A 13,185-nucleotide genomic window follows, 5' to 3' on the forward strand; every position below is an offset into this window, starting at 1 on the left:
GGACAATGCCACAGTTTTTTTAGTTACCAAACCTGACCCCAAAGGGCTTTTGTCAATGGCTAAGAATCTCATGGGAGGAATAAGGGGTATTAGAGGAATATTAAACCTTACTGTGAAGGCAGCATCCAAAAAATTCCCCGCTGCCCCAGAATCCACAAAAGCAGAAACCTTAACAGAACTCGTAGACCAGGTTAAAATAACAGGTGCAATGATCCTAGAGGAAAATTGGGGAGAGGAAACTTATCAACCCAAATAGAGCTCCCCTTCTCCATTTAGTCTTTGAATTTTACCGGCCTCTTAGGACACTGGTTGAGAAAATTACCCTTTTCCCCACAGTAAATACATAGACCCAGAGACCGCCTTTTCCTCAGGAGTTAGATGAGTGATACCCAATTGCATGGGTTCCTCCTGAGGCAGAGGCACTGCGGGGTTAGACAGCTTAACATTAGTAAACCCCATAGGAAAGGAAGTACCCTGCTCATCCCTTCTCTCCTTCTACTTGGATGGCTAGAGACATAAGATCATCCAGATTAGTAGATAGAGGGTAGTATACTTAGCTGTCTTTTACAGCTTCAGGAAGCCCTAACCGGAATTGGCTATGAAGAGCCATGTCGTTCCAACCAGTTTCTTCAGCCCACCGGCGGAACTGAGTGCAATACACCTCTGCATCCCTTTTCCCCATACGTAATTTACGAATTGCGGTATCGGCTGTAGAAGCACGATCCGGGTCATCGTAAGGTTTCTAGGGAAAAACGGTCAGGATCAGAGGAGCATAATCTTAGTGCCCAAATTTGTAAGTCGCCCTGTAACAGGGTCATTACAAACCTTACTTTTTCCTCTCCAGTAGCGGAGGAGTGAGGGAAAAAGCTAAGGTGTAATTTGCATGCCTCCTGGAAGACAAAGAATTTTGTTCTATCCCCACTAAATTTTTTGGGGAAAGAAATTTTGGGTTCATGGGATTTATGTATATTTCCCATCACTGCAGAAGATTCGACTTGGACGGTAACAGGAGGTGAAACCACAGGACTTGGCGTCTGTTGTGTAGCGTCCAATCTGCGAGTCAGGTTATGCAAGACTTGCACCAGATAATCTTGCTTCCGCTCTTGATCCTCCAAGAGCTGCAGCAGAGTAGCAAGGATCGCTTCAGTGGTGGGAGGCGCAGTGGCAGCGTGACCTTCGACGTCCATTGGCCCGTTTATAATGTCACGGTCGGCACTATAAATCCAGAACCAATGCTAAGCACCCTGTTCACGGCTCTTGCTTCAGCCTCAAACAGCTGCCTTTCACCTCGGGAGGAGCCCTCGGCTAATCGGATGCCGCCAGGTCAGAGTCGGTTACCAGGCAGGGGTCAGGATACGGGAGTCAGAATCATCAAAACAGACAGGGATCAGATAACAGACAGGATAAAGGCACAGAAGCACCAGGAAGTCACTAAGAATGATCCTATAACGGGCAAAGATCTACAGACTGAATACCTCTTTTATACCATTTGAATTTGCGCCATTGCGCTCTGACGTCATATCGCCAGTGGGAATGCACCTATAAAAAGAGGAGACACAAGGCACTTGCGACCTAAGAAACCAGGACTTCAGAGGATCGGCAGCATGGCAGGCGCCCCCGCCGACCACCTGGCACCGCTAGACCACCAGGGTGAGTACAGGCTGTTACAGATTGGTTACCAGGCAATAACCAATCAGTGATTTGAGGGTGGGTCATATGGGTCATAACTGTTGCTTTTGAATCTGAGCTGAATTGATCAATTGCAAACTCACTGAACAGTTATGTCCCATGTGGCCCCCCCTTATAGTCGCTGACTAAAGCTCCCCATAGATGCAAACATTTTTCTTGCCGAACGACTGATTTTAGCGAAGTCCGACCAATCCTTCTAAATTATCGTGAAGTCAGTGGGATTCGAACGATCGTACATCTTACGATTTTTCACCCGACATTTGTCAGGAAATTGATCGGCCAGGTTAAAAAATCTTTATCGGCCCCAGTGCAATCTATGTATGTTTGCAGGGCCAAGCAGGCAGCTACCCTTTGTTTTCCTGGCAAATGGTCTTTTTAGTTGATGGACAGATCGTATGATCGTTTCGAGATAATCGTGTTCTGACGATGATGATCGGATCTTTTAAAAATCTACGGCCAGCTTAACTCAGAGTTAGAGAGCTGCAAAGCAGGAAGTAGTGTTCTGTTCTGTTAGACATCTGTCAGTCACTCCAGCCTTTATACATTACATTTTTGGCTAACTAACTATATTAGAAACATTTTTTATTTTGCACAGCCTATCTATTTATCCAGTTTTTATTTTTACACTGAACTGTTCCTTTAAAATTTCAAGGGTCCAAAAGATGATAAGTCTGGCATAATCAGCAGCAGCATCAATGTGGCTGCAACACAATAAGAGAAACCAGGAATAACCCCCTAGTATAAAGTGCAGGGCTCCCTTGTACCAAAAATCATGCATCTTGTACCTTGCTCCCCTACTCTGCAAAGCCCACACACACACACCCTTTCGAAAATGGTTGCACCCTAGGTCAGTGCCTCTTCTGCCCACCCCTAGTCATGGCCTTGGTACAGCCCATATATAAATTGCACACACCTTGACATTCAACCTCATGCTCTGCAATCCTGTTGTTGGTCACATAGATCTACTGAGGCAATGTTAGCCCAATAGGATATCAAGCTAGTTGGCCCAAATTACATTGGTAAAGTAACCCAGGGAAAATATCTGGAGTGATCAGAGCCGGGCCAAGCGGGGCAGGCGCCCTTGGCAGCCTGCCCGGCTGCTGCGCCGGCTGGTTGAGCGCTTCTGCGCATGCACAAATTGACGCATGTTTACTCACACAGATGGGACAGTGGGCGGTCGGCAGAGAAGGGACCGGACTAGGGGTAGGAGTAAGTACGTGCCTGGTGCCCCTCCACCTTTGCGCCCTAGGCACGTGCCTACTCTGCCTACCCCTAGTTCTGGCCCTGGGAGTGATAAGAGCATTAGAGGGTGATTTGGGGTGTTCTGATCTGTGAAAACTGTGGTATGGAAAAATCACAATATCCCATAGCTCTTACTACAGTATATAATACAGGTATGTGAGCCGATATCCAGAAACCCATTATCCAAAGAGAGCCATCGCCCAAAAACTTTATTTTAATAAAATAGAATACACTGAAGATAATATTGTTTTTCTCTGTAATAATAAGACAGTCCCTTGTACTTGATCCAACCTATCATTCTGTATATTTAATCCTTATAGGGGCAAAACAATTGGGTTTATTTAATGTTTAAATTAATCCGGAAACCCCCAGGTCTTGAGCATTCTGTATAACAGGTCCCATACCTGTATACAGTACTTGTAGTGCCTCCAAATAACTAATAACAAATAGCTGCCTGTGTTTTGAGTTGGCAGTTATAATAATGACAGATTGTTTGCAGACATCTCTCGTGCTTCCTCCTACTTTCTATGATTCAGCTGGCACAGAGGTGCTGCATGTGTGGCACTCACCTACAGGCACTGGCACCGCTCAGATTTCCTACTACTGTTGGGGGGTGGGTAATTATTCACTACACTACAGATGCAGAACACTCAGAACAGTAAAGGGGTTGTTCACCTTTAAATTAACTTTTAGGGGCTGATTCACTATGGGTCGAATTTCGAGGGTTAATTAACCCTCAATATTCGACTAGGATTTAGCGCAAATACTGCGATCGTATGATCGAAGGATTTTTCCTTCGATCAAACGATTAAATCCTTCGAATCGAACGATTCGAAGGATTTAAATCCAACGATCAAAGGAATATCCTTCCCCATAGGCTAACATTGACTTCGGTAGCTTTTAGCTGCCGAATAAGTTTTTTTTAAAGAGACAGTACTTCGACTATCAAATGGTCGAATATTCGAACGATTTTTAGTTCGAATCCTTCGATTCGAAGTCGTAGTCATAGTCGAAGGTCGAAGTAGCCCATTCGATGGTCGAAGTAGCCCAAAAAATACTTCGAAGTTCGAAGTTTTTTTACTTCGAATCCTTCACTCGAATTTAGTGAATCGGCCCCTTAGTATGACGTAGAGAGGTTTTCATTTTTTATTGTTTGTGGATTTTGAGTTATTTAGCTTTTTATTCAGCAGCTCTCTCTTTTGCAATTTCAGCAACCTGGTTGGTAGGGTCCTAATTATCCTAGCAAACATGCACTGATTTGAACAAGTGACTGGAATATGAATAGGAGAGGGCCTAAATAAAATGAGTAATAACAAGTAGTAATTACAGAGCATTTGTTTTTAGATGGGATCAGTGACCCCCTGGGAAGAGTCAGAAGAAGAAGGCGAATAATTGAAAAACTATAGAAAATAGTAAAACTGTGGAGCTGATGAGTTAAAAGCTAAATAACTCAAAAGCCACTAATAAAATGTGAAACCCAACTGCAAATTGTCTCAGAATATCGCTCTCTACACATTACTAAAAGTGTATTTAAATGTGAACAACCCCTTTAAGGCTTCAGATTTAGTTCAGCAGAACACCTAGGTGTTGGCACAATCTGAATCCTGTAAAAAGTGCTGCAGGAATTTGGGAAAAGTCCCGGATTCTGTGCATCCCATAGGAATACATTTATGGCAACAGAAAATAGGCTAATCGAAGATCAGAAGTACAGTCCATGTGTTTGCTAGGTGGCACTGCAGCCCTACAAATCCCATTATTCCTACCCCTTTGAATTTTATTAACCTTTGGTAACTTTGTTTGGGAATAAAATTGCCAGTGTGTAAAAGCAATTGAGTTGTGATGTTGAAAAAAGATAGATTATTAAATATATATAAAAATTTTTTAGCTGGTGTAAATTTTTTTTTATTGGGACATTTTGGAAGTTGAAATATTTTTTAAATCCCATTTAAAATTCTGCAAGCAAATTTGTTTTCTCTAAAGCCATCTGCAGAGAAATTGAAAAGTAGTTATGTATGTAGTATTATATTATAGACAGACAGCTGGATAGATATACTGCATTGGCGACTTTTCTTGCCACTGCTGTTGCTGACCTACAATTACAAACATATATTTTCCTATTTAGGAGGAACAAATCATAAAAGCTTTTGATAAAGTGAGTTCTATCCAGCATCACACACAGATGATATAGAGTAGCACTAGGGGTCCCTAGAATCTTGTGCATAAAGTTAACAAGTCTGCAGACTCAAACTGTAAAGGCCGCTTCCAATGGATGAATACTTAGCTGCCATGTTCAGCTGATACAGTAGGGGGAGCTAGAAGTCCAGGTCGGTTTTCGATGGTTCTGATTCAGATAGAATAGTGATCCCCAACCAGTGACTCACAAACAACATGTTACTCACCAATCCCTTGGATGTTGCTCTCAGTGGCCTCAAAGCAGGTGCTTATTTTTCCATTCCAGGCTTGAAGGCAAGTTTTGGTTGTATAAAACCAGGTTCCCTCCCTAGGCTGCCAGTACACATAGGGTTACCAATAGCAAATCCCAGCCAATAGTTGGCACCCCCGGGACTTATTTTACTTATTTTACATTGCTACATCCTGGAAAAAGTGTTCAATTCCTATAATTATTTTCCGGCTTAAATGAACTGGATTATGGTAAATGAGAGAATGTTGAGTATAACAGCAGATAAATATAATGTTTATACCAGAATCTGGATGCCTGGGATAACATATGCCAGGTTACAATAAAAATACCTGTGTTCAAATCAACCAACGATGACTGCTAAATAGTTCTCACAACTGAGGATAAAGAATTTCTCCAGGAGAAGTCCAACAGCTGGGTAGCCCCTGTATCTTTCTGCACACAAAGGCAACATTTGCCTGAAAATACACAAAAAGCAATCTCTAGCCAGGGCCCGCAGGCCAGGGCCCGCACCCCCCAAAGGCCCCCTGGCAGCGCCGCGCGCCACTAAAATCCCTGCAATTCGGGCCGTATGGAGGGGGGCGGGTGCCCGGCTGCGTGTCACGCACCAGGGCCCGTCCCCCTCTAGTTACGGTACTGCTTTGATTGTAAGCTCACTGGGACAGGATGATGGATAATCAGAGGGCTGATCTGAGAAACATTTCTCAAATCTTTCCTAAGCAGAAGAACATCAGAGCAGCATCTTTTTTAGGGGCAGATTTATCAAGGGTCGAATTGAAAATTCGAAGTAAAAAAATTTGAATTTCGAGCTATTTTTCTGTACTTCGACCAGGGAATAGTCCAAATTCGAATCGAATTTGAAATTTTTTTTTAAAATTACTGTCTCTTTAAAACTTCGACTTTGCCCATTTGCCATCTAAAACCTGCCGAATTGCTGTTTTAGCCTATGGGGGACCTCCTAGAACCTATTTGGAGTCAATTGGTGGACTTATTTGATTCAAATGATCGAATACAGCCTATTCACCAGCAAAAAAAAAGATTTTTTTTAAAATAAATTTCGGTTGGTCTTTTTTTATTCCAATTTCAAAGTTATGGGAGTTCAAAAAAACTCCCATTACTTCAAAATTCGACCCTTGATAAATCTGCCCCTAACTGTTTGCTTATGGAACCCTGGGTGACAGTTAGAGGCACATTTATCAAGGGTCCAATTTCAAATTCATTCAGTTTTTTTAATTCTAAATTCAACAAATCTAAAAACAGTAATTCAAATTCTTAAAGGGCCAGAGTATGATCGATCTTGAAAATTTAATTTGATTTCTTTTAAAAAAAACGAATCGAATTTGGATAACGCTCTAGTCATATTTGAGACTTTTGACCATCAACAGTTTTTGAAAATTCGAATCTTCAATTCGACCCTTGATAAAACTGCCCATATGCATGAAACTCCTTTTTTGAACCCCCGAACTACTGTAGATATGACACTTTAGAGTTGGGAGCAAACTAAATGAAGTACCTTATCTGTACCTAGGGTTTGTATCTAGAAAAAACTGAGGTCAGGACAGGCAGCAGTAACTGCTTTCAGTACAGGCAATTTGTCTTCTATGCGGCTCAGGGAGGGGGCCCTAGGTGGGGGGCCCCGAGGCAGCAGCCCCGGTGGGCCCCCAGTCCAACACTGCATAGGTCCTTCCTGTATCTGCAGTGTCAGGCACATCATCAGCCTATGTGTACCCACAAAATGTGGATTATGGCACGGAAACACTATGCATTCCCATGTCAAAATTTACAGGGACGCCAGCAGTATTTGTCTGGCTGTTCAGATTCTCTACAGTACTGGTTCTGACTCCTGAAGCAATACAGCAGCAATAGCCAGCCAGCTGATTAACAGTCACTTGGTGGTAAATTTACCTCCAATACACTTTTTCAATAGTCAATACCAAAGAACAGTAAGGGATAAACAGATACTGTTTTAAATTTCGATTACATTTTACAAATATTTATAAAAAGCATGGGGGATGTTTAATGCTTGTACATTGGAAAGTTGCTTAGAATGAACATTTTCTCTCATTGTGCAAAAGAGAGTTTCCCCTTTAATGATTTGATAGTAGTGGTCCACAATGCTACTTGCATGTATCTATACTAATGCCATGAGTCAAATTGTCAGTTGCACCTACTTTGTTGCATGAGACACAATCACAGAGATCTCAGGTGCAAGTGAACCCTGTATTTAACACGTTCCTGACCAAGCTGTAAATACAAGGTCTCTGCTGAATGTTGCAGCCTCAGGGCCCATTTAATAAAAATGCAACAGCCTTAGTTCAGCTCAGACAGGGCACAGCCAGGGGTCAGACATTCATGCACATACCTCCCAGCACTTTGGAAATAAAAAGAGGGACAAAAAAGTTGCTGTGCGCAGTGCGGCAATTTTTTTTGACCACGCCCATTTTGTGACCACACCCCTAATTACCATGTTCATTTTACAAAATTTGCCAGGTTATGAAAGTTTGAACATATTTCTGTTTTTTTTCCAGTTATTACAGTTTTACTAATGAAGATGAATTGCCCTTTAAGCTGTGAGCCTAACTTCTCCCAAGAGACCTGTTATCTTATATTACAATTAGTTATTGTGATACTAAACTCTGTAGTTAGTGTAGTTAGAGTATATATAGTTTATGTGAGAGTATGGAGGGGTCAGTGTGTGTATGTATGGATGCTAGGTTTCATTTGTAGGCAGGGGAACCAGGAGTAGACACAAGAGGCACCTGTGCATCAATAGGGGCAGGCAGGTAGTTGTTAAAGTGTCTTCTACCTACCCCTAGTCTGTGTTCCCTCCCCTCCATCCCTCTCCCCTCTGCTCTGGCGCATGCTCGGTTTGCATTAATGAGTGTGCTTTGCCCTGTTTGGAGGGGTTGCATACCTCCCAACAGTCCAGTTTTTAGCGGGACAGTCCCGCTTTTGACAGCTCTACCTGCAGGCCGTGTTTGAACTGGAAAGTCCTGACTTTCTCTGCACTGAACAAAGTTTCTAAATTAATTGCCTTTTGGCAGAGAACCCAGCACAGCAAACAAGTGCAAATAAGCTACTTTTGTAACAATTTTGAGAGAAGCAAATAAGTAATTGTAACAATCTAGATAAGGAGGTCCCTTGGGAAAAATTAGACTCACAGCTTAAAGGGCAATTCACCTTCATTAGCAAAACTGTAATAACTAAAAAAACACAGAAATATGTTCAAACTTTCATAACTTGACAAATTTTGTAAAACGAACATGGTAACTAGGGGGTGTGGTCACAAAATGGGCGTGGCCAACCCCCCCTCCCCGCTGTGCTTGGCTCATTTTTTTTGTCCCTTTTTTTATTTCCAAAATGTTGGGAGGTATGGTTGAACTAGGGTTGCCACCTGTCCAGTTTTGACCCGGACAGCCCGGTAATTTGAATTTGAATTTCCAAACTAGGAAAACCGGGCAGATTGACACTGCTCCATAGCCACGCCCCCTTACATCACGGCCCCGCCCCTCCCTGCACGTCACGGCCCCGCCCTCCACCAGCAGAAAAGGTGGCAACCCTAACTTGAACCTGATATACTTTATAGTCTAAGCCAATAAGCCAATTAAACGATGTGACGGTGATGCAGCAGAGCCGCCATTCTGCCACTGAGAAGTCAGGGGATACTGGGAGTTGTATCTCAGGGACCCTGCAATGACACCTACTTGTTCAGTCAGTGACAACAGAGAAATAATTCTACTGTAACGTCAGGAATGTGAAACCCACACAAGCGCTGTGGATACTGACTAAGCCCAGCTTTCCTGCAGTGCCCGGGGCACATGATCCCTAGCGCCTATCGCTGGTGAGATCGGAGGTTACAATACCCGGTTATTACCATAGTTACAGCCGGACCCTTCCCTCCCCTTTGCACCCCTGTGTGTGTGAGTCAGAAGCATCGCTCCTCCCTCCTTCGTGTCTCCGCCTCCTGCCCCTCCTCCGCTCCTTCACCCTCCAGTTCTCTCTGTCGCTTCCCTCCTCCGCCTCCTCCTCTGTGCTCAGTTCCCTCCCTCCATTCTCTCATTTCTTCCCTCCTCCCTGGCTGTCTCAGGGATCATTGGACTCACTGATCAGACTGCCAGGTAGGCAACGATGCTCCTTGTACTTGTAGCCTCTTCCCAGCATGCACAGCGAGTCACATGGGGAACCTTTCCTTGGTAGGGCTGGGGAGTCCCTGACACTGAATGGAAGGCTGCCTGCTGAGTGATATTAGTGCCTGCTGTGAGGACAGAGGCTCATTAGTGATCATTAGTGAACTGCATAGTGAGCAGGGTTTCTTGCCTGTAGAGCTGACTCTCTAGTTTAGAGGTAGGTACTCCAGCATCTTACAACTACAGCTCCCAGCATGGCAGAGGAAATTGGAGGGGAGGGGGGTTAGTGCAACAGCTGGAAAGCTGGAGGTCGCCTGACTTTCATGTACTGGAAATCTTCTACTCACTGGTCCCCCATTTTGGTTGGTCTAGAGCTCAGCGTGACATTAACCCTGGTGCTGCTAATTGCATTATGGGGGCAAGGGAATGATAAGAGGCTACATTTAGCCGTGAGCTCCCATGACAGTGTATAAAACAACGGAACAGGGTCAGACGGTACAAACAACATTGTTTTATCCAGTCTAGTGTATACACTACCGTAATGTGCCATTGTCTTAACCTTAAACCACTAAGCGTATCTACGCAGTGGTCGGCTTTTTTAAAAACCGAGCCTAAGATCTGCATGTGTGTCCATGCCCTAAAGGCCACCATACACAGGCTGATAAAAGCTGCCGACATAACGAGTCAGCAGCTTATTGGCCCGTATGTGGGGCAATCTCGGGTTAAAAAATTGCAGCCGCATCTGTGCGTCTATGTAGTCCTGTGTTCCGGCTGCCTGGATTAATTAGGATTCAATCGTTGGGCCCTAGGGCCCACGATCAGATCAGCCCGATATCGCCCTCTTCAATGTGGGCATATCGGGATCTCTACATCTATGGCCACCGTTAGCCTCAGGTAGGGTGTTTGAGTGTAACAGGGCAGTTTAGACAAGCATGTAAATTGGAGTACTGTTATAGACAGAGTACTATAAATTAGGGATGCACTGGATTCGGTTCGGGATTCGGCCAGGATTCGACCTTTTTCAGCAGGATTCGGCCGAATCCTTCTGCCTGGCTGAACCGAATCCTAATTTGCATATGTAAATTAGGGTTGGGGAGGGAAATCACGTGACTTTTTGTCACAAAACAAGGAAGTAAAAAATGTTTTCCCTTCCCACCCCTAATTTGCATATGCAAATTAGGATTCGGTTCGGTATTCTGCCGAATCTTTCGCAAAGGGTTCAGGGGTTCCGCCGAATCCAAAAAAGTGGATTTGGTGCATCGCTACATCCCTATAAATTCATGATATCTATAGAATTGGACCTATTCATTATGCTGTGTAAAATGAAATTTGCTGAAAAAACTGTGTAAAATAAATGGCAGGTTTATTAAGATGTATTTTATTTCATGCAATGCCAACGCCAGATTTTCCTCCATTATTTTAGACTGCTTCAGACCTTTGTAAGTAAGTTCTGGTGGAAGTTGCTCCAAGAAAAAACATGCAAAAAATTGCTCCATTTCTACGCCATTTTTTTACACAGCGGAATTATTCCGCTATTATTATTCCCCTTGTCTCTAGCAACCGGAGTGCATTATGATTGTAATAGGGAAGTTTGGAAATTGCAGGGTTTTGTGGTGTGCAATAAGTCATTTGTGCAAGGAAAATATAGGCGTAGCCGTGTTTATTGGGGTTTCACACTTATTCTGCTTTTTTATTTTAGTCACACAGAGATGCAGAAATATAAGATGTCTTGGTAGATACTTTGGACTGAAAATGCATGTTTATGACCATCAGCTGAATGCAAAGCACATGCCTGTGACGTATGGTTTAGGTGTGTTGCCCGACAGGTTTATCATCCGTCAATATACCTCTCAACTGAAATATGTCTTTGGTCTATGGCACATGTAATGCTCTATATCCCCCTTGTGCTTGCAGGCTGCATAATTCACATGTATATGTCTATGAGTTAAAAACCACGTGTTGCTGACGGGTGTTAGTGGTTTCAATTGAGTCAAATGTCTGATGTTAGCAGTGTAAAGGTGTAAAAATCTCTGAAACCACTAAAAATAGAAAAATTGCTGTAAACTGCAAAAATCGGGTTCTGTTTTGAAGGCAACTTTCACAAATATTTGTTTCCTAAGATTCTGATGGTATTTCTTGTTAGCAGCATGTGTTAGCCGTGGCAGGAAAGTCACTCGGCCTTGTGAATTTTCTGGGACTGATGCCTGAACACTTGTAACTTGGGAAAACAAAGAGCAAAATAACTAATAATTTAATGTAACACGGAGCAGAGAAACAGAGAAAAGCTGGACCCAGCACCAGGGGGAGTCTCACGCACTTCTTAAAGGAACTATACCAGGATGAAAGGGGTTTCTGTTCATTTAAATATAATGTACTCGCTGCATACTTGCTTCAGAGACATATAGTTTATATAGATAAGCTGCTGCATAGCCATAGGGAGCTGCCATTCGAGTTGAAACACGGCAATAGGGTGTGTTTCTAAGAATCTAGTATTTAACCAGGGCCATAGATCGGAATCATCAGAACAATAGATTATTAAAGATTCTCACATAAAACAGGAAAATGTGTTGCAAAGGAATAGTGTATTTGTAAGAGCTAGAAGCTTTATATATTTAGAAAAATCTCTTTATGGTTTTACTGGTTCTTTAAATCTTAACACTAGCCCATTGTGCACCAATTCTTTTTTTTTTTACATCCAAAAAACCCAGTTATGTAATGTACACAACAACGTTTGCAGTGTTCCCTCCCAAATCTGTTTGTTGCAGAGCAAAAAAAAAAAAAAAAAAATATATATATATATATATAAGTCCAAATAGGTGCTGGTCACTAAGATAATTGTATCACATAATCACAAACTGCACTCCGAGGTCTTGTTTAAGAAAAAAAGTGTAACATTTATTACTTCAACGTTTCAGCTCCAACACTCGACTTCCTGAAGACGGCCCGAGTGTTGTAGCCGAAACGTTGAAGTAATACATTTTACACTTTTTTTCTTAAACAAGACCTCGGTTTGTGATTATTTGAGATATATATATATATATATATATATATATATATATAAAACAAACAAGGGAAAGTTGTGCTCACCACTATTTTTTAAAACCATTAGGCAGGGGTGCAATGAGGCTGTGACCACAAAATACATATAGACAAATACAAGATTCCTCTGCACTCAGAGGACTCTTGTATTTGTATGTATATATATATATATATATATATATATATATATATATATATATATATATATATATATATATATATATATATATATATATATATATATATATATATATATATATATATATATATATATATATATATATATACAAATTCTGCGAAGAACCAGCACTCCCATATGTAAAAAGTAGTTTTTTTATTTCTGTTGCATTCCAACGTTTCGGTCCCTATTGGGACCTTTCTCAATAGGGACCGAAACGTTGGAATGCAACAGAAATAAAAAAACTACTTTTTACATATGGGAGTGCTGGTTCTTCGCAGAATTTGAATATATACATTTTAACCGTGCACCCCAGCAGAAGAAAACTCCATTGGAGTGCATCAGAGTGCGGATACTCATTGGAACATATATATATATATATATATATATATATATATATATATATATATATATATATATATATATATATATATATATATATATATATATATATATATATATATATATATATATATATATATATATATATA

At 41.8% G+C, this 13,185-nt stretch overlaps 1 protein-coding gene across 2 annotated transcripts in view; it reads left to right on the plus strand.

Moving 5' to 3' along the window:
- Positions 1 to 9,307: 9,307 nt before the first annotated feature.
- The window catches only part of pxylp1.S (2-phosphoxylose phosphatase 1 S homeolog), a 37,225-nt gene continuing 33,347 nt past the window's right edge, over positions 9,308 to 13,185 (plus strand). The window contains exon 1 of one of the 2 annotated variants that reach the window (XM_018265801.2): positions 9,308 to 9,468. The gene's annotated coding sequence lies outside the window, so the exon portion shown is untranslated. Of the gene's footprint in view, positions 9,469 to 9,526; positions 9,695 to 13,185 lie in introns of those variants that run through there. The other variant, XM_018265802.2, reaches the window with a different exon arrangement.

The sequence above is a fragment of the Xenopus laevis genome, chromosome 5S (assembly GCF_017654675.1).
Source record: "Xenopus laevis strain J_2021 chromosome 5S, Xenopus_laevis_v10.1, whole genome shotgun sequence".
NCBI classification, from domain to species: Eukaryota; Metazoa; Chordata; class Amphibia; order Anura; family Pipidae; genus Xenopus; species Xenopus laevis.